The sequence below is a fragment of the Pinus tabuliformis genome, chromosome 5_1 (assembly GCF_031772625.1).
Source record: "Pinus tabuliformis cultivar Carrire ecotype Pingquan chromosome 5_1, CPIR1, whole genome shotgun sequence".
Taxonomy (NCBI): domain Eukaryota; kingdom Viridiplantae; phylum Streptophyta; class Pinopsida; order Pinales; family Pinaceae; genus Pinus; species Pinus tabuliformis.
Window position 1 is genome coordinate 602,217,509 of NC_142305.1, and position 13,277 is coordinate 602,230,785.

The 13,277-nt window shown below is 41.7% G+C and overlaps 1 pseudogene; it reads right to left on the minus strand.

Moving 5' to 3' along the window:
* Positions 1–12,281: 12,281 nt before the first annotated feature.
* Positions 12,282–13,277, minus strand: part of LOC149166319 (uncharacterized) — a 33,213-nt pseudogene continuing 32,217 nt past the window's right edge.

The following is a 13,277-nucleotide window of genomic DNA, read 5'->3' on the forward strand; positions in this document are numbered from 1 at the left end:
TGAGGTGGTGCAAGTGTGGGATAGATGGCTAGGAGGGTGGATAGTTGTAGGAGGGCCTAAAGGCTATTCATGAAACATCCCAACTCCTCAAAATATTTTTAAAACCCATTTCGAGCTCGTTGCGATTTCTACAGGAGCCTCCTGTAGAACACATAGGGCCTCCTGTAGGATACACAATGTTCGGAAAAAACACATAGTGAGGTGGAAGAAAGGTCAAAGATGATTGAGAAGAGTATAGAGGAGGTGAAATAAGCTCTGTGGCATCCTCTCTTGCTTCCTGTGGTCCACCTGTAACCTGCAATGCATGTTAAAAGTCAATTTCCTCTTCCTTTTTTCTTTGTTTCTTCTTCTTCTTCTTCTTCTTTGTTTTTTTGAAAGACAACTAGGGCGCCTCCAGTAGGTTTTCACCCTAATTGCTTGCCCTAGGCACCTCTAAGGGAGGTTTTCACCCAGGGATCTTATTCTCTCTTTTCTTTTCTTTTGTCATCATTGGGCCACCTCAAAAGAGGTTTTCAACCCAATGATGGGACTCAAGCGCCTCATGGAGGTTTTCACTCAAGCCCTTATTATTTTTGTTTTTTCTTTTTGTTTCTTTAGTAAGTGGGTGGAGTGGAGGCTGAGACCTGCTCCACTACCAACACTGTCTTATTCAGATCTTCAATGAACTCTTGCTTGGAGAGGGGCTTCTTGTAAATTTTCAACCTATGTCCATTGACAAGCATGGGGATGGCTTCCTCATCAATGGTTCTAATCAGAATTGAACCATTGTCATTACATTTTTCCATAGTGTAGGGTCCCAGCCACCTTGTCCTCAGCTTGCCTTTGAAGTCTTTATACCTTGAGTCATAGAGCAGTGCCCAATCTCCCTCTTGGAATTGCTTCTCCCTGATATTTTGATCATGCCATATTTTCCTTTGAAGTTGGACTACCTCTGTGTGGAGAAGGGCCTGCAATATTTGTTCATCCAATCCATTGAGCTGGAGTAGAATTTCCCTCTATGCATGGCTAAGGTCTAGGTCCAGCTGAGCTGCCATACTTAGTGTATTGTATTCAAATTCTATTGATAGCAAAGCCTTCTTCCCATAGACCAGTTCATAGGGTGTGAACCCTGTGGTAGTCTTCCATGTTGTGTTGTAGGCCCAGGTGGCCTCAACTAGTCTACCTGCCCAATATTTCCTGCTGCTGCTCACTACCTTGGTCAGAATTCCTTCCAAAGCTCTGTCAGTGACTTCCACCTGCCCATTGGCTTGCGGATGGTAAGGGGTGGAAGTCCTGTGCTTGATTTTATGATGTGTGAACATGTCTTCAATCAAATTGGAAGTGAATTGGCTGCCTTGATCTGTAACCAGTTCTCTTGGATACCCAAACTTATAGAAGATGTTCTCTCTTAAAAACTCGGCTACTTTTTCCTCTGTTGTTGCCTTGATTTCTTTTGTCTCTGCCCATTTTTTTCAGATAATCAATGCACACAATGATGTATTGCCTTTGTTTTGAAGGAGGGTTAATAGGACCCACAAAGTCCATGCCCCACTTCTCAAATGGCTCAAAAGTCACTTGAGTTTGCATGGGCATCTCATTCTTTGGAGTAGGTTTCCCCATCCTTCGGCACCGATCACATTGGCTGGTATATCTCTTCACATCTTGATGAAGAGTGGGCCAATAGTAACCTGCTTGCAAGATTTTGAAGGCAATCCTTTTTTCTGCAAAATGGCCTCCACAAGGCCCATCATGATAGGTTAGGAGAATGTCAAAAACTTCCTCCTCCCTGACACATCTTCACAAGATCTAATCCGGGCCAAGTTTGAAGAGATTTCCCCCAATCCAAGTGAAAGGGGCCCTTTTCCTCACGATCTTGCTCTTCTCTTTCAAGGACAGGTGTGGTGGGAACTATGTTGAAACCAAGTAATTTTCTATATTAGCAAACCATGGAGAGAGTACTGATATAGCAAATAGGTGCTCATCTGACATTTGATCGTCCACCATTCCTTCCTCACCTGCAGGCAAATTTACTCTAGACAAAAAATCAGCAACAACATTTTCTTTACCAGTCTTATCAACAATGGTTAAATCAAACTGTTGCAGTAAAAGCAACCATCTAATAATGCGAGCATTTACATCTAGTTTATTCATTAAATACCTAATTACAACATGATCGGTGTGTATAAAGGTTTGATAGCCTGTGATGTAATGTCTGAACTTATTTAAGGAATGCACTATAGTTAGGAGTTCCTTCTCGGTGACCGTGTAGTTTAACTCTGCCTTTGACAAATTTTTACTTATAAAGTATATGGCATAAGGTAACTTTTCATCAATCTGCCCCAAGGTTGCTCCTATTGCTTTGTTCGAGGCATCTGTGTGAATGTGGAAAGGTAGGGCCCAGTTTGGGCCTCTCAAAATTGGGGCAGTCACAAGTTTGCTTTTCAAGGTATCTAGGGCTTCTTGACAGTTTTCAGTCCATATGAACTTGACATCTTTTCCCAAAAGACCAAACAATGAAGAGGCTAACTTACTGAAATCTTTAATGAATCTTCTATAATATCCTACTAAGCCTAGGAAACTTCAGACATCTCTCACCTTTTGAGGAGGTGGGACCCTTTGGATGATGGCAATTTTGTTGGGGTCCACCTACAATCCTTGTTGAGATATTGCATGACCTAGCACGGTCCCTTCAGTCATCAAAAATTCACATTTTTCTGGACTGAGGGACAGGTTCATTTCAATACACTTGTCCAAAACTTTCCCTAGGTTAGATAAAGCTTCTTGAAAGTTAGAACCATAAGGAGTAAAGTCATCCATATATATTTCCACTGCATCATGAACCAATTTAGAAAATATACTCAATACTGCTCTCTGGAAAGTGGCTGGAGTGTTGCACAAACCAAAAGGAAGGACCTGGTATGCAAAGGTACCCCAAGGACAAGTGAAAGTGGTCTTATCTTGGTCTTTCGGGCTGATTTGAATCTAATTGTACCTGCTAAACCCATCTAGGAAGGAGAAAAACTTTTTCCTCGCCAGACCATCTAACACTTGATCTATGAAAGGCAAAGGAAAATGGTCCTTTTTAGTAGCCTTGTTCAGTTCCCAATAATCGACATAGATTCTCCACTTACCATTTTTCTTTGGCACTAGCACCAAAGGAGAGACCCATTCACTGTCAGAGATGGGGTAGATGAATCCTGCATCAAGTAGTTTTTGCAATTCTTCCTTAACAATGTCTTTAAGGGCTAGATTCATCCTCCTTTGAGGTTTCCTGACTGGTTTGCAATCCTCCTTAATGTATATATGATGAGTACATACTGAAGGGTGCACTCCCTTCATCTCCTTATAACTCCAGGCAAAGGCATCTAAATGTTTTCTTAATAAGTTGCACAGTTCCTTCTCCTGGGAGGTGGATAGGGATGAGTTGATTTTCAAGGTTCTTTCTGGGCCGAACTCTATATTCTTAACATGGAGAGAGGTCGGGTCAGCCACACAAAGATCAGTTAAGGGATTGTCTTGGGTTTCTTTCACTAGATATTCTAATGGCAAAATACTGGGGGGTGGATTCTGAATTAAATTTCCAATGATATCATCCTCATTTTGCGGTTTCCCCCCATGACAGTTTCTACTGCACACAGTGGTGCAGAATAGGCTTCATCCTCATCCTCCTCCTCCAACCAGAGAGGTAGATCATGTTCTAGCAGGGGTTGGGCAGGAGGGTATAGGATTAGCTACTTGGACATATGCCCATTCTTGATGGTCATGTTCCCAGCCCGACAACTGATGTAAGCATCGGCAGTGGCCAACCAGGGTCTTCCCAGGATGAGAGGATACCCAGTGAGCTTTTCCTTTGGCTGGAGAACCAAGAAATCAGCAGGGTACTCCCAAGAATCAATGGAGACCATCACATCCTCCACAATCCCTTCAGGGGTCACAGTGGAGCGGTCTGCTAGCTGCAGTACTGTCATGGTCTTTCTCAAGGAGCCCTGGAGTTTGAGCTTGAGCATGGTGTCCTTTGTCATCACATTAATGGCAGCTCCCAGATAAAAAAGGTATGTGGGATCATGGTGCCATTGATGTGGACATAAACTACTGGGCTTCCAGGGTCTAGATATTTCGGACAGATTACCTGCCCCAACATCAGGTCGAACAGTTGTCCTATGACATTGATGGTTGGGGCATCTCTTTTGCACCTGCCTGGATGCCTGAAGCACTTCTCTTTGATCATATTATTGTATATAGGCACATCCTTTATGGCTTGGAGAAGTGGTATCTTTACACATAACTATTTCAATTCTCCCAAAAGTTCAGTTTCTTCTGGGGTGGGTTGTGTTGTCCTGAATAGTCTCTCAGGAAAGGGTGGAATTGCTTTTGGTTCAATTTCCTCTTTATCTTCCTCAACCTCCTGAGGGGGAGGCTAGCTATTTGGGAGAACCTTCCCAAATTGTAGGTTAATCTCTTGAATCTCCATAGCATAGGTTGGGCATGATGGTTCCCCAATATATACTTGTTGAGCTTGTATTTTGTTCGGGTTCGGGTTTGGTTGAGCAGGCATTTGGGGTTGCCTTGGTGGAGGCAAAAGAGCAGGAGGAGAGTTGTACTGGGGCCTCCACCCGTGATTAGATGCATTCCACTGAGGTTGTGGCTGAGCATAGGATTGAAATGCATGAGCAGTTGATTGGGCATGATATTGAGATGGATAGGACCAAGGAGGAGGTGTGGACCAGGAAGGATGAGCAGGAGGGCCCCAAGAAGGTATGGAAGTGGCTTGGTTGGGGTTGTAGTATGCCTGAGATGTCCCTTGCATTCCCTGTTGGTATGGTCTAGGTCCATGTGGTCTCCTTTGGTTTATGAAATAGAGTGGTTCAGTGGCTCCTTCGGCCCTTAGTATACAGCTTTAAGTCTGGGCAAGGAAGGGCACTTATCTGTAGAATTATCTTCTTCACAAACTGAACAAACCTCTATGGAGTTCAATGGAAATTCGTTCCTAGGATGCCTTCTGGTGCACCTAGGACAAAAAATGGCCAAAGCCCTCTCTGCTTCCTCTTGTTTCCTTTTGATATGCAAGGTATCCATTTGCATGGCAAGAGTTTGCAGCATCTCACTCTTGAAGTCTTCCAGCATGTGTCCAAGTTCACCTTTTATGGATGAACTGGATGAGGAGGTACTAGCTATGGGTTGACTCCCCCTACCTCTCTTTCTGGCTGCCCTAGAATGGTTTCTAAAAACAGTGTTTATGTCTTCATAAGGTAGTTGGTAGATGTCTCCCCCAGCCAGCAGATGGAGGGTGTCTAGAAGGTCTTCCGAAATTCCCCTGAGCAAGACCAACTTCAGCGATTTGGGGTCAAGTGTGCACCTGGCCCTTTTATAACTGAGCTGGAACCTCTCTTCATAATCTTCCAATGATTCATCACTTCCCATGGTCATTTGGAAGATTTCTTCCTTGGTGTCTTTTGACCTACAGTAGTCTCGATATTTGTTATTGAAGGCTTGCTGCATCTGAGCCCAAGTTGTGATGCTATTGCCAGGTAACCCCATGAACCAGCGTAATGCTGCATCCTTGAGGGTAGAAGGGAATAGTTTCAAATTTTGCTCATCTTCTGCATAGTCATACGTTTGACAGATAACAACAAACTCAAACAAGAAGGTGTCAGTATCTTCTGTAGTCAATCCATGGAAGTGAGGTAGGGTTGAAGGGCTTATGTTTTTCATTTTAGTGTCCTCATTGGTTTCTCGGATGGGAAAGGTACCCTCAACTCTTTCTCCATTCCCCCTAACATTTCTGTTTTCAGCCATTGTCTCAAGAGGGATGTTTTCTTCTTCTTATTCCCCTATAGGTTATTCAAATATCTCTAGTTGTTCACCTAAAGGTTCTTCTAGATCATTGCCACCGAAGAAGAGAGAAGGGTGGCTATGTGATATGGTGGGGATGTTGGGTAAGAATTTTCCTGAATTATCTCTATTCCTACAAGGCATGAAAGAAAATCTATTTTGCTTGGTTTTTGCTTTTTTCTGCTTGTACCTGCAAAATCGAATTGATTGAACAAACAAATTGCAACTAACTGAAATGAAATTGCAAAACTAAAAAAGGAAAGCAAATGAAATGCAGAAAGGAAATGACTAATCTACTCTTGCTAGAATGGAAATTGCTTAATTGAAATGAAAGTAAGGAAATGGCTAATCTACTTTTGTTGGAATGGAAATTGCAGAATTGAAATGAAAGCAAGGAAATGGCTAATCTACTTTTGCTGGAATGGAAATTGCAGAATTGAAATGAAAGCAAGGAAATGTAGAAATTGAAAGAAACAACTACTCTACTTTTGCTGAAATAAACTACTTAGCAGAATGTTGCAGTAGGAAATAGAAGAAAAGTAGTAATCACACAATACTCTAACACTTCCCTGGCAACGATGCCAAAAAGTGGTGAGCACTAGTATTGCAGCAATAATGCTGCAACTCCTGGGCTTATTACTTTACTTTTTATCAACCCAGTAGTTCGTAACAAACTTTGAAGCGATGATGTTGTATGCACAAGTACTAGTTCTTACTGTAGGCTGTCACTTGGTCAGTTGGCGCAAGATCACTAGAAGCTCAAGCCAACTTCTATGAATTCCAGAAGAAACTTTATATGTGATGAAAGAAAGGAAGGCTTAACCTACAGAGGCTACTCTACTTGCAAAAAATGAAAGAACACTGAAATGTGAAGTAACCCTAGCAAACCCTAATTAACTAGCTAACCCTACTTTTGCAGAAAGAGAGGTGAAAAACCATAAAATGAATTCCATTACCTACTTAGGAAGTAAACAACATCTATTCAAGCTATTTCTAAAAGGAAATGAAAAAAAAAACATCTGTTTGGATGTTTATGTATTTTAGGTGAAATTGTCATGCATGTAATTTATTTGTGTGTAAATGTGGCAGCGATTAAGTGACGACGAAGGGTGACTTTGGAGATTTCAAAGGTGTAGGAAGGTGTGGAGGTGTCCTAGGAGGTCCCAAGTGGCCTCCTAGAGGCTTTCCCTGCAATCGGACTTCAAAAAGACACCTACAAGAAAATCTATAGGAGGCTACAGGGGATCTACAAGAGGTCTACAGGAGGTCTACAGGAGCATGTCGAGAGCTGTTTTAGAGGCTTTGAAGGTGGGAAAATGGGTGGAAAGGGTAGCTGATGGCTAGGAGGATGTGTTAAGGTGTCTAAGGTTCATCAAGGAAGAATAGGGAAGAAAAAGATGGTTGGACTTGTTCAAGAAAAGAGAGGAAAGTTCATGAGAAAAGTGCTGAAAATTAAGGCAAATTTGTGAGGGACTTCGGATGACCTGTGGAACATGGATCAAAAAGATATGGTGATGGCTGATTGGTTGACTTATTGTGAGCAGAGATGTACTGCAAGAGAACTGAAAATCAAGCTCTGAAACTAAGCAAGCAAAGAAACTAGCTACACTAAAAAACAGAATTGTTCATCAAGCTAGTCTAAATTCTGATCTAAGAAAGTAAATGTTGAACAATGCTATATGGAAAGAAAGCATGGAAAGAAATTTATTGTAAATACAGAAATGAGCATGATGAAATAGATCTACAGCAAAGCATTAACCTTTTAATAAGCTGCAACACTAGAAATCCTATGGCAAAGGCAAATCTGTGTTTTTTGTCGCAGCAATAGGGTCTTGGCCCCATTTCATGGTCCCAAAGGGGAAAAAGGAGGTGAAGGCTCTGTTGATGGCATTTTTGTATATTCTTCTATCCCTATTCAACCTGCTACAGCAAACTGAAATGGAAACAACTTTTTAAATTACCAAAAGCAACCTATTCTTAACTAAGAAAGAAATCTATCTATCAGCAACTTATTCATAAACGCATATAAATACAAAACAAGAGGTGTTTGGCTGCTTGGATTGGGCCCTAACCCAAGAGCTTCAGCCCTCTGAGATAATTCAGTGCTAGCTCGAACAAGATCTCATCTTCATTATCAAAAAAATAATAGGATTACATGAAATTGTCAACAAAAGTAAGCTCGAAGTTGAGCAGAGCAAAGCTGCAACAAAAGTGCAAAAATTTGACTAACATCCAACAACGTAATGAGGCCTTAGGCCTCTCTACTTATACAACTAGAGCTTCCAACAGCTCCCTTAAAATTAGGGAGGCTTGGCTCCCAAAACTTGAGATAGACAGCAGTTATACTCCACTTGCTCGGCTGCCTCTTTGGTGCATTGATGTGGCTGCTTGTGCTCCGAGCTTTCTGAAGGAGAATTCAAAGTAGGGAGTCATAAATGAGGGGAACACCCTCCTATAAATCCTTTCCCTTGTTTTCTTCGAATATTTGCTACCAAATGTTCATTAAATCTTTGACTTTGTCTCCAAAATTGACCAAAAATCTGCATTAAACACACATTAGACTTCAAGGCATAATGACCAACCCAACTCACTCTATTAGCATAAATATAATCAAAAACATGCAATAAACTAATGAGAATGGTGGATTAAGTTAAGTTAGGAGGCAAAATGAGCCCATATAATTACCCATTTATGGGGCTCATCAAGTTTTAGCGACAAAGCCACTTCCATTGGATGGGTTTTCTTCTACTATTCCACTCGGTCAAAAGGTATAAGGAAGGTATAAATGACAAGTTTGTTGATGTAGTTTCTAGGCCTATAGTTTGTATAATTACTTTCCTCAAGCATCATGTTTTTTTACGTGAAAGTTATGTTCAGAAAAATACATACTTTCAAGATGTATATTCAAGCTTTATTCAAAGGAATCAAGTAGAGGGATTTGTTTACCATTTGCATCATAATGTATTGTTTCATATTGGTAAGAAGGATGTTGCTATTGATAGTAACGTGGACAAAGCCAAAGAGTTCATTGAACGACTCCAAATGGTACATTAAACATTGTAAGATCAGCTTGAAAAGGGAAAAGGTAAGTACAAAGCAAGGCACATCAAGCATCGTGTAGATCACAAGTTCCAAGTTAGTGATAAATAGGCCGAGATTGGAAAGGTGAGGGAATTGTACCCTCACCTGCTTGACAACTCAAACTGATCTTTTGGGGTCCAAAAGTCTTCCAGTGGGGAGGAGTGATCAAGTGCTCAAAAATAAAAGTTGTCAGAATGGTGTGGAACCTGAACGAACGCATATTGCTCATCATATTGAATCTGGTGCAACTCATTTCATGCGAAATGGACACAGTATGGCTTCAGAAATGCGTTCTGTCTAGTTTGGAAAACAGGTAAATTTTTTGTTAACAAAAAAAATACAACCCAATCAGCGATTCGTACTGCTGACTAGGATTCCGGGTTGGTGCTAACTGTGCAACTAAGGTGGAACGGTAATCTCATCAGTGAATGATTGAGTTCCATGTGGCACGTTCATATAGGCATGAGTTAGCAGGATGCTATTGGTTGAAGGTCATACAGGTGGACCAATGCGAGGGTGACATGTGGCAAACCCAGAGGCCACCACGTACCCTCTCAAAGTTAGAATAAAATTTTGTGTGGGTAGGCTTGGGTCGAACCCGCGACCTCACCCACAACAACACCAAGCTTTACCGCCATGTCCGTAGGTTAGTTCTTAACTAACATATCAATGACGGGTTGGCATTAAAGAATCGACCCTAGAGCAAGCCAAGGTGCGATGCGATAATCACAATTTCACATCACAACAGGGAAGGCATTAAAGAATCGATCCCTGGTAGGATCAGGGTTGTGATGCGATCGCACATTGTGAAAGGAATGACACTACAGAAATCGGCCCTCAAAGTACCAAGTTGTGATGTGATATCGTAGTCGCATATCGCACATTGCAAGTCCTGATATATATTACCCTCGAGCTCCGTCGATTGTGATTTGCGATAATCTAGATGCGATAAGATTATGGGCTTCAGTTGATAGTTTAGTCAGGTCTGTCATTTATCGCATGTGGCCCCATGCCGCGTTCACAAACCATAAGACCCGCCGGTTCTCACCTATTATGATTTAAGATGGGGTTGTTGATGCCAATAGTTTATGACCGAAATTGTTGCCTTAACCACCGAACCTAACCACCTTGTATGTGACCACTTGACCTTAACCGCGAGATAGGTGGGGAAGTTGGCGGGACCACCAATTTCGGCGGAACTGCCAGAATTAACTCCAGATAATGAATTTAACTGGCAGTTAGCCAGATTTGGAGGAGGAAATTGTGGAAAGACTGGCAGAAGTCATAACTAAGGCAGTTTTCGACCAAATGAGGAGAAAAAAGAGGCTAGGGAACCATTTTTAAGTATTCTAGACTCATTAGAGCAAGTTGCAGAAGAATTTTAGCATTGTAAACACATCATTTTACACTTTTGAGAATAATAGAGAGGCCCAAGCCATTGGAAGCTGGACCAAGGAGACATAGCCCACAAGGGGTGAACTCCTTTATCATGTTCCTATTGTAATTTGTTTTTGATGATGTTCTGTACATTTTTATGTTGTTTAGTCTCTTATTTATGTTAAATTTCTCATAAAATTAACATAAAAACTCATCATTTCACTTGCAAAAATTCATGAATCCTTAAGCACAATGAAAGCATTTTGTTTCTAATCTGAAGAGGATCTTAGCATAGCAATCTAATATTCTAAATCAAATCAATGATAGTCTTAAATACTTTTTAGAACAAATATTATCATCAGAATAGTAGCAAAAATGGGTCACAAAGATGTTGGGTTATGACTTTGAAATCATATAAAAAAAAGGGAAGCAAAATGTTGTTGCAAATGCACTCTCAAGAAAAGATGAGGATGTGGAAGCATTGTTTTGTGCCATTTATATTATCCAAGTTGTTGGAAATACTGAGAGGGGGGGTGAATCAGTATTTCTTACTAATTTTTTTTTTTTTAATTGTTCTAGTGATTGCCAACAACCTATATAGATATGTATATGTATACACAGAACACAAAAATCAACAGTTGAATTTAATGCTTTTATTAAACCTCAAGACAGTGCAAAGAAATAAATACAATATAAGTATAAATCTGATTGTGAATAGTTGTCAAGCTCCAACTTGGACTTCAGTGAGGCTCCAACCTCCAGAGCACCAACTCTGTTTTGCAGTGGTTCTGCACTTAGGAGCACCTACACCAATGACTTCAGTCCTGTTCAGTTCTAAGGCTCCAACCTCTTGGGCTCCAACCCAACCTTGGTAAAAACAGGTATGTTGATGCACTCTATTCAGTTGAGGTTGTCTCACTCATGCTCTCCTGCCTCTGCTGCTTCTGCTGCCTCTACAGCCTCCACTGCTTTTTCTCCCTCTTTTTCTTCTGTTGCTTCTACTATCTCACCCTCGGGTTCTTCACCACCATAGCCGCACCAATAGTTCTCTGTTTCTATTGTTTTATACATTCCCATGCCTTTGTCCATTCATTTCCACTTACACCGTCTCTTAGGCTTCCTCCTCATTCTTTGTCATTTCCTCTGACTCGCTTGATCTTTCAGCTTCCCTCCTTGATCGCTATGACCAATTCTTCTCATTACTGTCTTTGTCTTCTATTTTTCCTTCTGAGGAATTTATGGGTACTTGTGGGACTAATCTGGAGTATGAAAGCCACTCTGATGATTGTTTGAGATAGAGATTGTGCTCAAAGAAATAAGCTGGGCCAAAAAGTGACCCACTAGCATTCTCTGGTGAGTGAAGAAGTTTCTTGGCAATATGCCGATGAATGCCGAGCTGTCTAAAAGCCATTAGGTAAGGATTTTATAAATTATTATTTTGAAAGAGGCTTTGGCCGGTAGCACCAATAAACGACGGACATGTCTCTATTTTCTACCTTTAAAAGACTTCTGATAATAAAAGATATAAGCCCAAATTTCTGAACGGTCGCAGCAGAACACTTCGGATTCGAGATGGATAGCAATTAGGTTGAATAGTAGTCACAAGGTATTCATATCATCCAATGCTTCAATACATTCTTTGAGAAAGGGTTTAACAGCAGCGCCTCAACTGTTCTAGCAGTACAACCAAGTTAATTCATTTGCGGCGGAATCTCTGTCACAACAGTGGGAAACCTCTGTAATTAACCATCCGCCTTGATCTCCACCGTCGATCACCCACGATCTGATGGTCTCCGCTATGTTTACCGCATGATTAAACCCCGCGCACTTTCCTCGTCATTTGACCGTCCTTCGCACAATCGGACGGTAGTCGCAAGCCCCGATCATGCGACTTGTGCGCATGTTAACCCATGGGGCTGGTGGTTTTTGTCTGCCACACGTCGTGATATTACGGGATCGTGCCATCATATACAGATACCGTCGAGCCCTGGTAAGCGGTGCGGGGAAACCACCTACCGCCCGAAACCGTTGTTCTCCCGCGCGTTAATCTCCGTGCGTTTTTCGTGTGCGACGACCGTTGGATCCACTGCTCTTTGATCTGACAGCTCACATTCATCTTCCATGTATGGCTGTGTCGAAATAATGAGCAGGCGGTCTAATAGATCAATGGGTATACCATGTGGAGACTTGTAATTTGTTCCACGGATTTTTGTGATGCCACGATTTGTTGCAACAACCAATATCGGTGCCATCTCATTCTCTAGAGCACGATTCATAAATGAGAAGCATTCAATGTCAAGTATATGGACTTTGTCAATAAAAAGCACACCTGGTACAATTTCAGCTTTGCCTTCTTCCCTCCGTTCAGCAACTTTACTGTCAATTTGTTCCCCCACTTCAGAACGGATCTCTCCAGTATCTCCTGTAAAGAGGGCCAGAAACCCTTGTGCCCTGCTATTGATGACATCGATCTCATGCAGCGTAACGCAATGCGCCACTTCTTTGTGTTTCTGAAGCTCTCCATCCGGGCACTTTACGAACTTGGTCTGCGGCCCCATTGCATCATAATCCCTGGACCTCGCAAAAGACCACCCCAACTTTGTAATCTTCTCAGAAGCTTTATCGATCGCAATCAAATCCCCACTCTGGACCTTCTCCTTGCTCAAACCTTCGATCATCTTGCTCCCCAAATCATACACAGTCTCCATCTCTGTCGTCTATCTACTCCTCGAATATTGCCATATTGAAATCAATGACAATCTGTGTCCAACAATCTCCCCCTTTGTTATTGATGGCAATATTCTTCTGCTTTCTCCCCCTTTGAAATCAATGGCAAAGGGATGCATATGGACTCCCCCTGTCAAACTGCTCCCCCTGTCTTACTACATCTTTATGAATGAACTTAAGTGATGATAAAGAAATAACCCCCATATTTTGACGCAGATGTTCGAATGCTTCTCGAGGAAGAGGTTTTGTGAAAATATCAGCTATCTGCTCCTTAGTACTGA